This window comes from Fukomys damarensis, unplaced genomic scaffold (genome assembly GCF_012274545.1).
Source record: "Fukomys damarensis isolate Sample0158 unplaced genomic scaffold, DMR_v1.0_HiC HiC_scaffold_12, whole genome shotgun sequence".
NCBI lineage: Eukaryota > Metazoa > Chordata > Mammalia > Rodentia > Bathyergidae > Fukomys > Fukomys damarensis.
The window spans coordinates 13,313,692-13,330,672 of record NW_022900924.1 but is presented as its reverse complement, the minus strand read 5'-3'; positions in this window follow the sequence as shown (position 1 = coordinate 13,330,672).

The following is a 16,981-nucleotide window of genomic DNA, read 5'->3' as shown; positions in this document are numbered from 1 at the left end:
TCTGCTCCCTCCAGTTTCTTAGATCTTCTCAAAGTCTATCTTGCTGTTTCCTCTCATCTATCTTTGTTTTGCTATTGAAATTATTACCACTTTGGGTTTTTCATATGAGAGAAACTGTGTGTATTTAACCTTTCATTCTTTTTTATTTTTACTTAGCATCATGATCTCAAGGTGCATCCTGAAAGATAGTTCTTAGACAGAAATGCATTTGCAATTTAATGTTAACCCAAAAATAAGCACAAGAAAACAAGTGTATGTATATCAAGATCCCACACTAGGAATTTTCTTAAGTATGGTTGTGCCCTGTTGGCAAGCTTATGGAGAAATCAGCACTCTCCTTCACTGCTAGCAACAGGTATAAAATGGCACAATCTCTACACTGTGCACTTTGGCAAAACCTATCAAAAGTTTTGGTGTATGGCTAACTTAGCCAGCCAGTAGGATGTGTGCCCAACCAACCTTCTCACATGTGTGCCAAGAGACATACCCACAATAAAATCATTGCAGACATGGTTAAAAACCAAAAGTAAAATGACAAACCAGCCATCCAAGAGAATACGTTGCTGCCATTGAAGAAAGGAGAGAGTTAGGGAGCGACTGCTTCCTAGCAGCATCACTAGGTAGCCACAGGACACCCTCACAGCCCCTTGAGGAAGTTGATATTATTATTGCATCCATCTCTGATGAACCTGAGAACAGAATTTTGGAAGCACCAGGGAAACAAAAAGAAAAGAATCCAGTGATCCACAGCACAGGACATGAAACAAGGCAAAAGTGTTTGCTCCCCTACTCCTACCCACTTTACAAAACCCTGAGCTTAGGAAGGTGAAGTTCAGAGTCTGTTGATGAGGATAATTCTTAATTCTAACAATCAAACTGATTGACTGCTTTTAGTTTTCAAAGAGCTTCCTCAGGTTGGTGGTGCCCAACCCCCAGGACCTGGAATGGAATCCAGGCTCAGCCCCTCATTCGCTGGAGGACATGAAGCAAGTCACACAAGCTCTCTGCATCACCATTGGAGCACCTATAAAATGCAAGCAACTACTGCTTACCACGGTGGCACACACCTGTCATCCCAGCACTCTGGGAGGCTGAGGCAAGAGGATCACAAATTGCAGTTCACTTTGAGTAACTTCACAATTCAGCAAGACCCTTTCTCAATATAAAAAATAAAAAGGCACGGGTATATACTTCATGCAAAGATGAGGAGTTCCCAGTACCCAAAATAAAAATAAAATAACAAAATGAAATCAAAGACAAATGCATGGGTGTCAACTGCGATCCCTTCAGAGCTTCATCCAGATACTCTTCAGATCAAAGCTGTCCTTTGGCCACTATGTCCTCTGCGGTGAAAGTCCAAAGCTTCCTCCATCAGCTGGCTTCCTGGCTACCCCCCAAGAACACAGCCCCCTCCACCCTTCCTCCGGGCCTCCAGGAGCACTGTTCCAAAAAGCTGGTCCTCCCAAGAGACGGGAAGGAAGCCTGTCTGAGGCAGTGGCCACACAGCGAAGGCGCGGCAATCAGGAGGCAGAGTGGCCAGAGAAGAGCCCTCCCGGTCCCTGACCTGACACTGGCAACTTCGACTGGAGACGCCGCCTCTGCTTAACCACCAAGGGATCCCAGGTACACAGACACCTCGGCAGCCCAGAGTGAAAGCTCTGGCTTGGCTTCCTCATCTCCTCTGCCAGCTCCTCCGTTCACCGGTGCTGAACGGATGGATGGACCCTCGAAGAGAAGAGGTCAGGGGGACGCCTCGATCTCTCAAGCAAGCGTTCGGACCCTGGAACTATGAGTGAGTGGATGAATGAATAAGGGCTGAGGGAGGGAAAGAGGACGAAGGAAAGAGCTGACTCTGTAGGACGCCACCGTTCACTGGACCTGGTCTCCTGTCTCCTTCCCTCTGCAGTCGAAGCAAAAGGAAGGAGAAGGTGGCGCTGATGTGACTGTAACCAAACCCAGTGTCAAGAGAAAGACCTCACTAGGGCACCTGGTGAGGGGCTCGGAGGCTTCCAGGCAGAAGCCGACCCCCAGGGGCAGCTCTGTCCCTGACCCCTTTCACCTTGCCTTGTTCTGATCTTTATGGGGCTGTCTGCCTTTTAGCATCAAAGGAGACAGCAGGGCCGAGATTTGTCCTGCAACAGCTCCATAAAAATGTAATTACCCAATAACCTGCTGTCTGCAAAACAAGCCATCTTCCTGCTTCTTCGCCCATAAAAAGCATTTGACAGCCCTGTTCTGTCAGTTTATAAAACCTGGAGAGGGTTAGCTTAGCCCCCCACCATGAAAACCCTCTGGGGGAGAACTGCAAGTAGGGAGGAAGGCACGTCTCGGACCCTCCAGGCAGCCGCTGCGCCATGGCTGGAGGTTTTCCAAGGAGACGAGGACAGCGAGTTCCGGTGACCCGTACAGGACGGGACAATAGGGGTCTCCGGAACTCTGAGAGCCCAGGGGCTCTGCTGTACCCTCACAGCTCGAGGAAGGCCAGTGCTTCACTTATTCAATCAACAAACATCCATCAGGTATCTCCTATGTGCCAAGAACTAGGCCAGGCCCTGAGGGTTCACGTCAAGCACATTAGGTGCTGGGCCTTGAAGAAACTCGAATCTAGTCCTGGGGGTGATCTCGGTGGTACAGCACTTGCAGGGCATGTGGAAGGGCCTGGGTTTGGTCCCCAGCGTGGAAAGAAAATAAAAGAATGGGCAAGGGATTTAGCTCAGTAGTTCCTCCGCCTGCTTCGAAAGTGCAAGGATCCAAGCTCAATCCCCGATACCAAAAAAAGAAATTCATATCCACACCGTGGACACTATAGACGGCTCTGGCGCTCTGATCTGAATTTTGCACATGAAAAGTCTGCATCCTCCGTCATGACATGTGATGACACAGGTTGTGAAGCAGTAAATGTACAATGGCTCCATTTTTTAATTCAAAGAGAAAAACAAGGGAATTGGAGGGGCGTCGAGAGAGCACGCTGAGTGTGGCCCCTGAAGGGGGTGCCCTAGTCGGGGGTGCGGTCCTGATGGAATCGCGGCGCAGGACGGACGCAGGGTCCTCGCAGCGGAAGGAGACATCGGCCACAAGCGAGAGGAGCCCTGGAGAAGCCCTGGAGAATCCTCACTGACACCCTCACCTCCGGAGGGGAAAGCGCTCTCCGGGCAAGTGGTGCAGCCGCGGTGGGAGACCCGGGTACTGCCTCCCAGTACTAAATCTAAAATCACCCACCGTATGACCCAGTTCTTCTGGCTACAACTAAAAGCCAGGATTCAAACAGATGCTTGGACATCAAGGTTTAGACGAGGGCTGTTCACAATAAAGGTGGAAACAACCCAAACATCCATCTGCTGATCCACAAAAGGTGGGCTGTGCACAGGGCAAAGCCGGGTGGCCCTCGGCCCCCAGAGGTGTGGGCCTCTGACCAGCGCTACAAGGCAGAAGGGGCTGAAAGCACTGTGCTGAGTGACAGAAGACTGTTACAAAGGGACAGATAGATAGGTCAGGATTCCCTTACAGAAAGCAGCTAGAAGAGGCTATTTAGAGAGCCAAAGATAGACTAGCATTGACTAAGACCTGCAGGGTGGGTGGGACACAGGATTTCTGTTTGAGTTGATGAGAAAGTTCCAGAGATACAGTTGGGATAGTTACACAGCCTCGTACTTAATCCCACCAAATGGCGTCTACCAGGGGCAGCTGAAATGACCAGACACTTCTCGGGAGCAAGGACAGCCGATAAATACACAAAAAAATGTTTTAACATCTCTGATCATCAGAGAAATGCAGAGTAAGACAGCAGTGAGATTCCATCTCACTGCACAAAGAACGGCCATCAGCAAGAAATCCGGCAATAACAAATGTGGATGACAAAGAGAAGCCTTCTGCATTGTCGGTGGGAATGGAAATAGTACAGCCACCGTGGAAATCCGTACAGAGATTCTGCAAGAAAACAAAGAGTAATTCCATTCAAGCCAGCCAGTGCCTGTCTAGGTATCTTCCTGAAAGAGTTAGAGACTTTGGATATAAACATGTCTATTTATGGCAACACAATTCATAACCCATAAGTCTTGGAAGCAGCCCATAAGCCCATCAATGGATGAATGAATAATGAAAATGTGGTGTGTACATACAATGGAGTACTACTCTGCCATAAAGAAGAATAAATTTAAGCCATTTGTAGGAAAATGGATGCACCTTGAGACCCTAACATTAAGTGAAACAAATCAAATGCAACACACAAGCTTAAATAGCTCGTAACTTCTTTTACATAAGAAACCCATGTTATAAATAATTTGACAACAACAGAAAATAGGGAGATAGAGTGTTGGTAAATGGGAATGGGATCTTTTAAAAAATGTTCTTCTTTATTAGAAGATGTTTACAGTAGAGTGATTACATTCACTGTGAGGATGGGCTGGGGATTTAGCTCAGTGGTGCCGCCGCCTGCCTGGCAAGCTCAAGGTCCCGAGTTCAATCTCCAGTACCAAAAAAAGCAAAACAAACAAACAAAAAAATTCATCGTGGGGAGCTGGTCCGCGTATTAACACATCCTGTTTTGCCATCCCCTTCCCCTCCCCTCTCTCCTCTTCCTCCACCTCTTGGTCCTGGAAGGAAACCTTTAGAGGGAGGAGAGAGGGAAAAAAAAGAATGAAGATATTTTATGTGCATGTATCTACTCCCCACGATGAACGGAACCATTTCATACTAAAAACATGGACTGAAAAGTAAATAAATAAAATTTCAAGCAGAAATAATGTACAATGGTAAGTTCTGTGACCTGTATTTTATCTATCTATAATATATATCTACAGACATAGAACAGGAAGAATCAGGGCTAGGGACATCGCTCAGTGGTGCCACCACCTGCCTCACAAGCACAAAACAAGGTCCTGAGTTCAATCCCTGTTATCAAAATAAATAAATTAATTAAAACTTCTATAAAATAGGAAGAGGCACCCAGATGTTACCAGGGACATGGGGTGATTTGGGTTTTTAAAAACAATTTTCAGTGTTTCTAGTCCTTCTTTTGCTCAACGAGGGTGTCATAATAAGCTCCTGGTCCAGTGGGGGAGGGGGGCTCCCGGGTAGGCGGGGCCCTGAGGGTGACCAGATTTTACACCAAACCCTTCATCTATAAAGTAGTGACAACAACTATTAACGTCCCACAGGACTATGAGGGTGGCTGGTAAATGCAATGTATATCCGGCTCCAAAGAGAGCCTGAAATAAAATAAAAACTCATCGTGCTGCTTGTCAGTAGCACTGTAATTGGCGGCAGCCAAGCTACTGATTCTGACTGAATCTTAGCCTAACTACTCACACCCTCGCTGTGTGACCTTGAGTGACTCAGTTAACCTCTCTGTGCTCAGTTGCCTATTCTGTAAAAAGGGGGTAAAGAACAGTACTTGCCCCTTAAGATTCTGTAGAAATTAAAGGAGTTAATACACATGCCTGGCATATAGTAAACACTACATAGGAACTGGCGATTTTTCAAGAAATTCTAAAGAAGCTGAAACTTCTGGAGGTAAAAAGACAAATGCAGTGGTTAAAGTCGCCTGGAGAAAGAGCAATGTTAGTGTCATCGTCATCGAATTAGGAAGCAAACAAAGCCTTTGGAAAAAAACAAAGGGAAATCACAGATCTGAAAATAAAATGTCTCCCGATGACGGATTGTGTTTTGGAGGAAGATATTTTTAGCCAGCAAAATGGAGCTAAACTGGGTTCTGACTCCGTGGAAAGAAGCGGAAAACGGACAGAGGCCGGGCTTGCAGGCAAAGCACCAGACGGCTGCGTCTGACACTTCCGGGCCAGCCCTGGCCCTGAGCCTCGTCTCTGCCGGCTGAAGGCGCACGCGGGTGACCCTGGGTGCCTGGTCTGTGCGGTGCCCGGTCCTCCTGGAGACAGGAACCTCCTCCGCGAGGCCTCAGCTCACTGCGCGCCGGATTCCAGCAGCTCTGAGCTGGGGCCTAAACCTGCACGTCAGGAGGGCGGCGGGGAGCGCTGGCGAGGGTCTGGCAGGGACCACGGGGCCTCTGGTCCTCCTGAGGGGAGCGGGAGGTGCCCAGCCAGCCCAAGCAGCCTGTGGCTTCACAGCCCTGGGTCTGCTTCGGAATTTCGGCAAAGCTCCGCCCCTCCCTTCTCTGCCGCATCCCCTCTCAAGGCGGGGCAGCAACATTTTCTCCTGGCACAGAACAAAATGTGCTGAAGTCTCTGAGGGGCAGGAGTTGGGGTCGGCAAAACACTGATGAATACCAAGACTTTGTGTGCATTTGAGGGAAACTTTCGGACAGATCCCAGCATCCATTAGTGACAAAGAGGCGAGGAATAGAAAATTTCACTACCCAACCTTGATCTAATGGGGTCCTTTTTCTTACGGGACAAGAACTCTGGACGTGTCCAGCTGTGTGCTAGGGTTCACTAAGGTTCTCACAAATTAATTGCTGGTTTCTCTTTCAAGAGAAATCCAAACTACAGGTACAGAACAATATAACGGACTGATAATGGGAAAGAGGGAGATCTTTCTCAAATGAGAAGGGTGTAATCGATGGAGAGAAGGAAAAGGGGGAAAGGGACTTTAAAAAGGAATAAAATTGGAAAAAAAGCTTTTCAGTGGGAAAGGAAACAGAGCTGGAGGCAGCAGGAAGTAATGGGATAGGCAGGGGGCAAAGAAAGAATGAAGTTTAAATTGTGTGCCTACTGGACAAACAGCCCATGACAGATGTAATCCGTGTGTACTGCACACACATGCTGATAAAAACTAAAATTAAATTTAAAAATGTAAAGTAAAAAAATAAAAATAAAACCGACAAAGAAGTAATCAGGAAACAGAAGAAAAGAGCTGAAGCCAGCACACGCAGTGATCACATGAGACCATTAATGCCTTGAAGGGGCGCAGTGACGTCGTAGCTTTGACCTGACACGTGAGCGATGGGCAGTCGTAAGCCGGGGTCGTGCCACGGTTCACTAGCACCCTACCCAGGGCTGCCACGGTACAGGATTCTGCGAAGCAGGACCGCAGTGACACTGCTGAGGTAGTCAGGATCACGGACAGCAGCCCAAGCTCCGGAATTAGATCACAAGCGACTTCCCAAGATGCCGTCAAGTCCAAGCTGAGTGAACCCAGACAGTAAGAAAAGAAAAAAAAAAAAGTATTTACTGAGCATGCATGATGTGCCCACGCCTGCTTAAATCACCGTAGTAACCACTAGAGTTTGCACAGCCCGATTTTCAAGAGAGGATAATTCAGGCTGGAGATTCACCCAGCTGCAGTCACAGGTAAGTTAAGGCAGGTGCTCTGAAGGTGGGGTATGACTTTGCAGAGGCTGGGTCCTCCGCCTCTCGGCGCTCAGATAACAGGAGCGTGTGGTCTACCTCGGGGCTGGCAGAATGGAAGCGACTCACAGGAAACAGCGCCGCCCCTTGCACAAAGCAAGTGTCCAGAGCTGATCACCGCCCCTCGAATTCTGAACTTGGTTTTGCCCTTGCGTCCTCTTGGCCGGGGGAAATCAAGGAGCGCAGCACCACCAAATGATAAGTTTGCACAGGGGCTTTGAGATCACAAAGATGGAGAAAGCTAGGTTAACATCCAGCAGCCCACACAAGAAGAAACAAATCCAAGGGCGCTGAGGACTTTAACAGAAAGGCAAGACGACCCCAGGCCTCGTCTAGGAGCGAGAGTGACCAGGTACGAAGGGATTTCTCCAGTAATGACATTGGAAACATGTATTTCAGGCCCAGTGGCCCAGCCAACGAAAGCAAGTTATTTAAGCAGATGTAGAAACGCCATTGGTCGTTAGCAGTTTAGATGTGCAAATGACAATGCCTTCTGTCGGAGGCCACATGGCTTACTAATGTTTTCAGAGCTTCTTGTGTGGATGGCAGCCACAGAGGCTCAGAAGGAGCAGGCACTCCCATTTCACAGACAAAGACAGTGAGGTAAGGAGAGCCATCCCCAAAGAGAAATGAATGTAACTGTACTGTATGCCTAAAATGTACCCAAAAAACTCAATTAAAAAAAAAAAATATGGAGGCAGAGCTTATCTCTCAGCAAAGGAGGCAAGGCCAACAATTGGAGGCTGAGGCAAAGGTGGAAAACTCTTGACCCAGATCAGCGAGACGGCCGTGAACACATCCTCTTGTCAGAACCCATGGCCTCGGATTAGTCCCGCCTGGGAATCAGAGCTTTGTTGAGTTCAGGGGGTGACTCAGGGCCACGACAGCGACCGCAAGGAGTACAGAAGTTACTGCTTCTTACTGGACCCTCATGATGTTCCAGACACTGGGCCGAGCCCTTCACATCCGGTGCCTTGTGAGGTGCCAGAACCGCATTTTACAGATGGGCAAACTGAGGAAAATCGCTGCTACTGAACTGGCTCAGCGTTCAGCCAGCGAGGAGCTGCACAGTCAGGGCTCAAAGCCCAGCTTTCTCAGAAAGGAAAAAGAAACAGGCCATCTATGGTTGTTTCATAAATGTGAGGCTTTAGGCTTTGGCCCACAAACAGGAAGTTCCCAAAATGTGGCAGCAGCTCTCTTTAGGGACATCCCAAAAATGTCCCTAGATGGACTATTTCTTTTTCTGTTCTGAAGTTAATAATGGGCTGAGCTCAGTAGCAAAAGCTTCTTGAAGTCCAAACACCCAGCCATGTAGGAGGGTAGAGGAAGCAACTGTCCTTATTGGCTGCTTCTAACATTAACCCCTAATGTGTGCTGAGGTAGGGATGCCCGGTCCCCTCGCAGTGGGAAAGCTTGAAGTTAGAGAGGTGGCCTTAGCCTCAGCATTAAAGATCAGGCCACCACGCTGCCTCTGAGAGGTGCCAGAGCTCTGTGAGAGCCTCTCAGGGCCCTCCTCTTACCCAGAGAAATCTGGGAAGGACTCGCATCTCCAAGCAGATGGGAAGCAGGAACTTGGATTGATACAAGTCACCACCGGTGTCCCAAAGCCTGTCCCTCTGTCCCTACAGCCCAGCTGTTGTTCACCACCCCCCCACACACACACACCAAATCCTTCACGTGTGTTAGTCCAGGTCCCAGGGGACAGAGTCTCCACGAGATCACACACGAAAGGGAGACAGGAAGGAGCTGGGAGAGGCCAAGGACGCCCAGCTGAGACAGATGCCCCTGACCTTGGCTGAAGGTCAGGGGGTGGGAAGGGAGGCGAAAGCCCCTGGACTGCCACAGTCCCAGGATGGCCCTGGAAGAACCCTGGGGGACCCAGAGCTGAGTCACTGTCAGAGAAGCCTGTGTCTCCCAGGGACAGGCCTGCCTCAGGATCCCCCCGGCTCCACCGGTGCGGGGAGTAAACAGGTGGCGGATGTGGGAGCAGAGCAGTGGCCTCCCTGTCACTGCAGGTCTGTGGGCTCACCCTTGTGGTCTTCAGGAACTCAGAGTAGCTGAGGGAGCCCTGGACTGCCCCAGTGTCTCCACCTGGGAAGATAGTGTCATCCCACTGCCTCGGAAACTGGCAGAGCTGCTCCTGGGACATCCGTGGCCCATACAAGATGACAAGAGCCTGGCAGCTTCTGCACGGGGGTGGCTGGACCAGTTACCAGGCCAGAGGGAAGGAACAGAAGAGCCTTGCTGGGCCCAAGGCAAATCTGAACCCCAGGGTGCTTCTCTCCGGCCCAGCATGGCTGAGTGCATGGCAGGAGAAGCATCGCAAAGCAGGGTTGAAGACTGCAGTGGTCAAGAGCTGGACCTCTGTGGGTTTGCAGGCTCACCTGCACCTCTGACTCCTTGGGTGGCCTCGGGAAGATCAAGTCACTTTGCTGAGGCTCAGAAGCCCATTTTACAGATGAATAAAGTTCTCCCAGTTCTTTTATCTTAATCATCTGCACCAGCCAGGAGCAGGTCTTGGACTCAAACCGGTCCATTTCACGAAGGTGCTGTTACAGGGGTGGGTGTGAGACAGAATGAGGGAAGATCGGGTGGGGCTGGGGACACCGAGTGGGGATCAGGGAGGCAGCCCCTGGCCTCTCCTCATCCTTGAGGCCTGAATGGCAAAGGAGAAATAGCTACAGGTCCTCAACATAGGGCTGTCACAGAGGGCTGCTTGTCGGAGGCTGTGACCTTAAGCTGAGGGACCCAGGGACCCTCACTGAGGGGGTGGGATTCTGCCCCACCCTCCCCTCCTCCCTCACACTGACCTCTCTCGTGTCTTCCTGTTGGCTATGGTTCAGACCTAAAATGTCCCCCAAAGGTCACATGTGTTCAGAAGTAGGGCTTTGGGAAGGTGACAGGACCGTGACAGGTGCTGGAGTCCCAGGGGGTTAACCCACTGATGAGCTAGAGCAGAATGCGCCCATAGGGAGCGGGGCCCAGGTGGAGGAGGCTGCGTTGCGCACCCTGGCTCTGCCTCACTGTCCGCTTCTGGCTGCCCTGCAGTGAGCAGTTGCCCTCTACCACACCCTTCCACCATGTCTCTGGCCTTAGAGCCGGTGTCAACACAAACCTGTCCTCCTTTAAGATGTGGCTGTCAGGCATTTTGTCCCCATGACGGGAAACCTGAAGCGTTCAGGCGGTGACAGAGGTCAGGCCCTCGTACGGGGGGCAGGAACTTCAGGAACACACGGGAGACTCTAGCTTGTTACCTCAACCAGCCAGGTCACACCTACTGCTCTGGGGACCCAAACACCTGAGATTCCTACGCCCTCAGCCCATTATTCCTGTCGCTTTCCGAAGCAGTTCCAGCAATCCTACCTCATGAGTATCTTTACAAGGTGTGATCAAAGATGCAGTGACTGCTCCCTGCCAGGCCCCATCCAAGGGAAAGTCAGGCTCGTAAACACGTTAGGCTGTGTCCTCGTCCTCCTTATTCACCAGATCTGGCCCTGTGCAACTTCTGGCTCTTCCCTAAAGTAAAATGACCGCGAATGGGAGTTTGGGATCAATTCGGGACACGAAGTCAGCTGCCACAGCATAACCGAAGACATTCACGAGAGAGGACCGCTAGCCCTGCTTCAGGAGTGCAGGAATGATGGGCCGAGCGTGTTCCGAGTGAGGGGGGTGTTCTGAGGAGGATTCACGGCTGTGTGTCTTACTGTAGTAACTTTGTAGATCTAAACCTCCACCATGTTTTTCCGTCTCACTTCCTAGAAGCCGCGTGTGCCGAGCATCCGTGATGTCCAGGCCCTGAGGAAGGAGGGCCCTGTCCTCCCAAAGCACTGAGGAACCGAGGACACAGTACTGACCGTCGGTGGTCGAGCCGTCATGACACAGGAAGCCTTGGAAAGCTGTATCTGGGACTTCCTAGAGCAACGGCTTCCCGGCAGGAAGGGAATGGAGAGAGAGGAGGCCGGAAAGCAGAGGGAGCTCCTGGGGCCACAGGGGAGGGAACAGAAGTCACTTGCAGTAGCTCACCGGGCTGCAGGGAAGCATTTGCAGCAAGAGTGGTGAGAGGAGGCTGCACGGGTGGGCTGGGGCCGGGACCGGGGCACGCAGGGCCGCCTTGGCCACAGAAATGAACTTGGACCAGAGCCTAGGGGCAGCCGCAAGACAGGCGAGGGCATAAAGCAGTTGAGTGATCCTGTCTCCTGGTTCAGAGTGTTCCGAGTGTCACATGTGTGAAATTCCACGCGCAGGAGGGAGCCTCCGGGGGACAGCAGGGAGAGGGGGGACACATGCACACATGTGCTGGGAAGGCTCGAGGGAGCAGGAGCACAGCTTGGCCCGGAACTGGAGAGCGGGTGGGTGTCTGATTTCTGCTGGCGGAGAGTTGCAGCCAGAGAAGCGCGTGTGTGACCTCGCCCAGCAGGAGGTCAGAGTGACCCGTGGGCAGCGGCATGCGCTCCACCACTCGACCTCCACCCACAGGGTGTTTCCAGAGCTCAGCAACTCGGGCCACGCACGGAGCCTCCCATACCCCGGTCCCTCGGGTTGTGCCTCCCCTCGCGGACTGAGAGCTCAGCCGCTGCCCAAGTGCAACAGTCGCCGGGCTGGGGCAGAGGGTTGCGAAGAAAGCCTGACACAGCTTACTCGGAAGACAGAAACGGGATCCTCTTCCCGGGCTGGCTCGACTCGGGAGGGGCAGTGAGTTTCAGGTATAATTAGACTACGCCTCAGCGACAGGCTTGCTGCTCCATTCATGTCAGCACCTGGCTCCAGCTCCAGCTTCTGGGGCCCGGGCCACACGGCTGTGCTCAGCTACTGACCCAGGAGAGCCACTCTCAGGGCCCCGCCGCGCCTGTTCCTCTAGGCAGAAAGCACACGCTGAGCATCCACGACAGCAGCAGACCCGGTAGCAATGCAACCCCACAGGCGCCTTGGGACGCAGATCATGGCAGATGCTTGGCAAGGTATTTAATACACGCTGCCTCGTTGACTCCACCCAGCGAGGCTTCGGTGCAGATAAATGCGCCCCACGTCCCCCAGGCAGGGTCGGCAAGATTCAAACAATCCGGAGCGATAGACGTGAAAATGGAACTCCGGGTTCCTGGGTTCCCAAGCGAACTCTTAACTTCTGTGTCTTGTGTGTTCCCCCTCCCAGGAGACACTGGCAACTTGATCTCTCTGAAACAGGCGCTGATAGCTCCAGCTTGTGAGCTCCAAGGTCTAACCAGGACTCTGAGAACTGGATTGCCTGGATTTTAACCCCCATGACCAGCCCTTTGTCCTCTGGTGGGGTGCACACACACAGAGGTCGGCAGAGGAGGAAAGTAGGAAGGAAAATTAGCACCCGGCGCTATGTGGCATTAAAGGTTTATGTGGTGTTCTTACTGGATTTTTATTTTCTTGTTCATTTGTTTTGTGGTTTTTTTGTTTGTTTTATTTATTTTGTTCCTTGAGGGGTTTTTTTGGTTCTGGTTTTGGTTTTGTTTGTTTTTGCTGTACTGGGGTTGAACCCAGAACTGCGCACTGAGCTCTATCCCCAACATTTTTCGTTTTTGTTTTCGTTTTGTTCCTCTTGTTGTCGAGACAGGGTTTCATTAAATTGCTAAATCACCCGGGCTAGGCTCAAACTTAGGATCCTCCTGCCTCAGCCTCCCAGACCACTGGGATTACAGGCAGACACCAGCACACTTGGCTCCAAGCCTAAACTGTATGACAAGCCCCATGCAGACTCAGAACCACAGAGCATTTACCCGCCGGACGTGGCAGGCTGGAGTAGGCACTGTGCAAAACTCAGGAAGGGGCCACACGCTGAGTCGCGAAGAGGGCTCAATCAGAGAGGCAGGAAGCAGCTCCCTACACCGGAGAAAACAGGTTCTCTCCCAGCACTGAGAACGCATAATTTCCCCACATCCAACAAAAACATTCTCTGCACCCTTTTCTAGCTCCTCCTATCTTCAAGCTGAGAACAATTGGTCACTCTGTGACTCCAGATCTGTGGCATCGTTTGGGACAGACTTGCACACAGGGTGACCAGGTCCCCCTGGGTGGAGACGGCCCCGTCCATCCTACATCAGAGAGCCTTGTTGATTCAGTCAGAACTCTAGGTACCAGCAGCAGACAGGTAGCGCCAGGGCCTTTAAGAGGTCAAGAATCAAGGACCCACAAAGGGGCTCTGGTCCTCGGACCATTCGGGTGTCAAGAGGTTTTCTAGATGCATGGATGGTGTTTGTCCTACGGGAAGAAGTGACCCAGTGCTCACAGGCCAACCTCCCCAGGAAGTGCTCTTTCTGTCCAGCCTCCGATCGGAAACTTGCCTGAATCACTTAGACACAGGGGAAACTGAGGCAGTAAAACAAAAGGGAATTCTGCCACCACCCTTGATCCTGCCAGGCCCTCAGGAGTAATTTCTTATTCAACCAAATAGGATGGGAGTTACTCACCTTCTCACCCCAGAAGTGGCTGGTAACAGTCTACATGATTAATCTCATTTAATTTCACACTTAGAGGAAACTGCACCTGTCCTCATGGGCAAGTGAGGCTCATAGCAGGTTAATCACTCATTCAAAGCTATCTAGCTTGTGGGAGCAGGGATCTGAACCCCATCTCTCTGGATCCCTACTGGCCCGACTCACACTGCGGGGAGGAAGTTGCTATAACCCAGCACCCAGGATTTAGAGAGGACTTCAGAGCCGTGGGCTTGGTGAAGCCAGCTTGGAAGGACAGGACCTTGGTGTTTCTCATTTGCTTCTCCCTGCCACTCCAGGAGAGAGTTGCCCAACAGGCTGAGCTGGTCAGACTGGGGGCAATATTGTGGCGACTGCAGGGTGAGTCACCGTGTTTTATAGCTGGTAGAAAATGCAAAGAGAGACAGGTTGGCTAGGATCTTAGGAGAAGAAATGATCTTTGTTTTATAGATGTGGAAACATAGCCTCGGTTTGGCAGTGTCTCGCCTAGATATGGGCCAGCGCTGCCAGTTTTGCCTGGTTTCTCGAACACTGCTTTTCCTATTAACAACAAATGTAGTAGCAATTAGGTGAGCAGTCGCCCGTATTTTAATGAACACTTATTTTGCAGCCAGTTCATTCCTAGTACTTTATATACATCCTGTTGTTCAATCTTCACAAACACCTATGGGTGACTTTTAAGGCTCAGAAGCTGAGCCAACAGCTGAAATTACACAGCCAGTCAAGGGCAGATGGGATTTTAGAATTTAGACAGCTTGACTCTGGAATCTGAACTCAGAACCTCTAGGCTATGCTTCCTCTACAGAATAGATTTTATTCAACAAACTTTGATTAAGTGCTCACAGTGTTTTGAATTAATAAGACCCCGCTAAGCTAAGCAGGGTGGCATTTATACACAATGGAGTACTACTCTGCCATAAAGAAGAATAAACTTGAGTCATTGGTAAGAAAATGGATGCATTGTGAGGCCATAATATTAAGTGAAATTAATCGGCACACGAGCTTAAATATCACATGGTTTCTTTTATATGAGAATCCCAAAGTATAAATAAAGAGAAAAAAAAGACAAATGATAAGAAACAGGGAGAACTTTTGCAAACGGGAAGGGGAGCAAGAGGTGGAGGGAGAGGGACAGGACAGGAAGGGAAGGAGATGGAAAAAGAAGTGTTTCGTGCACGTGCTAACGCCCCGTGATGAACGTCAGCGCTACGTACCGCAAATGTGGGCTGATTAAAAACTTTTAAAAAATAATTTAAAAGGCACGTGCTTGGGATCTCATTGGATGTCCTCGCCCCGCAGAAGCAGATGGAACTTTGCTGGCAGTGGAACGAAGGCGCCCTCCGGAAGTGAGTCAGGGTCGCGCGGAGCGCGGAGTTCCAGGCCCCGGGTTTCACCTGCCGTCGCAGCCTGGCCAACAGGACAGGGGCGGCCTCTGCTCTCAGCCCCCGCCTGTCGGTGGGGGAGGGGGCTGGGGAGGGCGACACGAAGGGTGGACAAGTACGCCACGTGTCCTGCGATCGGGACAATGTCTCATTAGGAACTTGGCGTGAAATCCTACCATCCGTGGTTTATTCACAGACAGACTCACAGCGGGGCCTCTCGGTTCACGAACACTTCTGTCTGGGAATGAATGTGGTTCGTGGTTTGCCGACAGAAGCCTTTGGCAAAATTGGGTCTGTTTGTGAGCGGCACTTCAGGTGAGAAACGTGACCACAGCCTCCTCCCCGCAGGGCACCAACACGACTATCTTCTCCAGAACCTTACAGCGAACTAAGTTCTTGCACCAGGTCACCACTGTACTTTTAAAAGCTGGACAATTCCAGAATCATCGCCTCTGCAGAACAAATATCTCCAAATTCAAATTAATGTTGTTAAAAATCAATAGAAATCTCAACCAGAGGGATTCTACCCTCCAAACCGCTCTGGCTTTACCAATTCAAAATAAAGTTTCCATTAAAATGACAAACAAATCTGCAATTAAAATTACAAAGTCATCTTGTGGATTATAAGCCCCATGAGGTGTGGACTGTTTTTTGGGTCTGTTCCCTTTAGCGGTAATGAGGTGTAGCAGCGATTGTCCCCGGACTCAAGAAGCACAAGGGGCTGGGAGGCTCTGCTGTTGTAGGTTTAAGTGAGATAACACATGCGAAATGCTCGCTTAAGTGGCTGGCACATTGCAAGCACTCAGTGGATGTTAGCTTGGATTGTTTCGACTTTCTGAATCGTCAAATTTATCTTTGTAAAGCCCAGTACCTAGCACAGACTATGTTGTCAAAAATCTCAAATAAACAAATGGGTTTTTTAAACCTATCTTCCAGGACATTTCAAAATGGCAGATACGTCAGGGTCACCATGACTAAAGGCCACAGGTCATGTGACAGTGGGACTTGGAAGATTCTAGAAGACGTCATTGGGTTCACCGATACCACTGGTGCAGAAGAGAGGCGAGCAGAGCACAAATGTTAAATTCTGAAACCGGAAACTATAATGAAAATTGGTTAAGAGGTTATCCATACACTTTAGATATACACACTGAAAATTTCAGGGGTCAAAGGCCATGATACATGCAATTTATTATCAAATGGTTCTAAAAAAAATTACACATATGTGTGTACTTATAGAAAAGGTAGAGGAACAAAGTGGAATATTAATGAGTAAACCCGGGTAAAGGGCATAAGGGTATTCTATGTACTATCCTTACTCTTGAAATTCTCCTCTGTTTGAAATTATATCCAAATACACGGAGTTTTGAAAATAGTCAAAGGACTCTGGCACCACAATATGTTCTAGGTTTTCAAGTAATAATTGCATCTGAGGAGTCCCCAGTGTTCACTAACCTTGGGGAGGGAATCAGCCGAGAAGCCCACAGAGGCGGAAGCCCGCCATTCCCCATCATCCTTCACGGCGACATGGCACTAACCAAGATGGCGCCCTTCTTGGCACCCCAGACACAGCCTCAGAATCCTCCTCAACCCAGCGACTCCCTGTCAAACAGACTTGGTCCTCAAAGTGAAACAGCAATGGATGAATGTGAGAGACTGCTTGGGCCTGCACAAGATGGCTGCCCTCAACCTTAGCCTTTGCCTCGGTGGAAAAATCCCACTAGACTACATACGTGACTTTTGGCAGGTCTAGCCCCTGGGCAAACAGGAAATCTTACAGAAAGAATAGCCCTTTGTGCTAACCACAGGGTCACGGGATCTG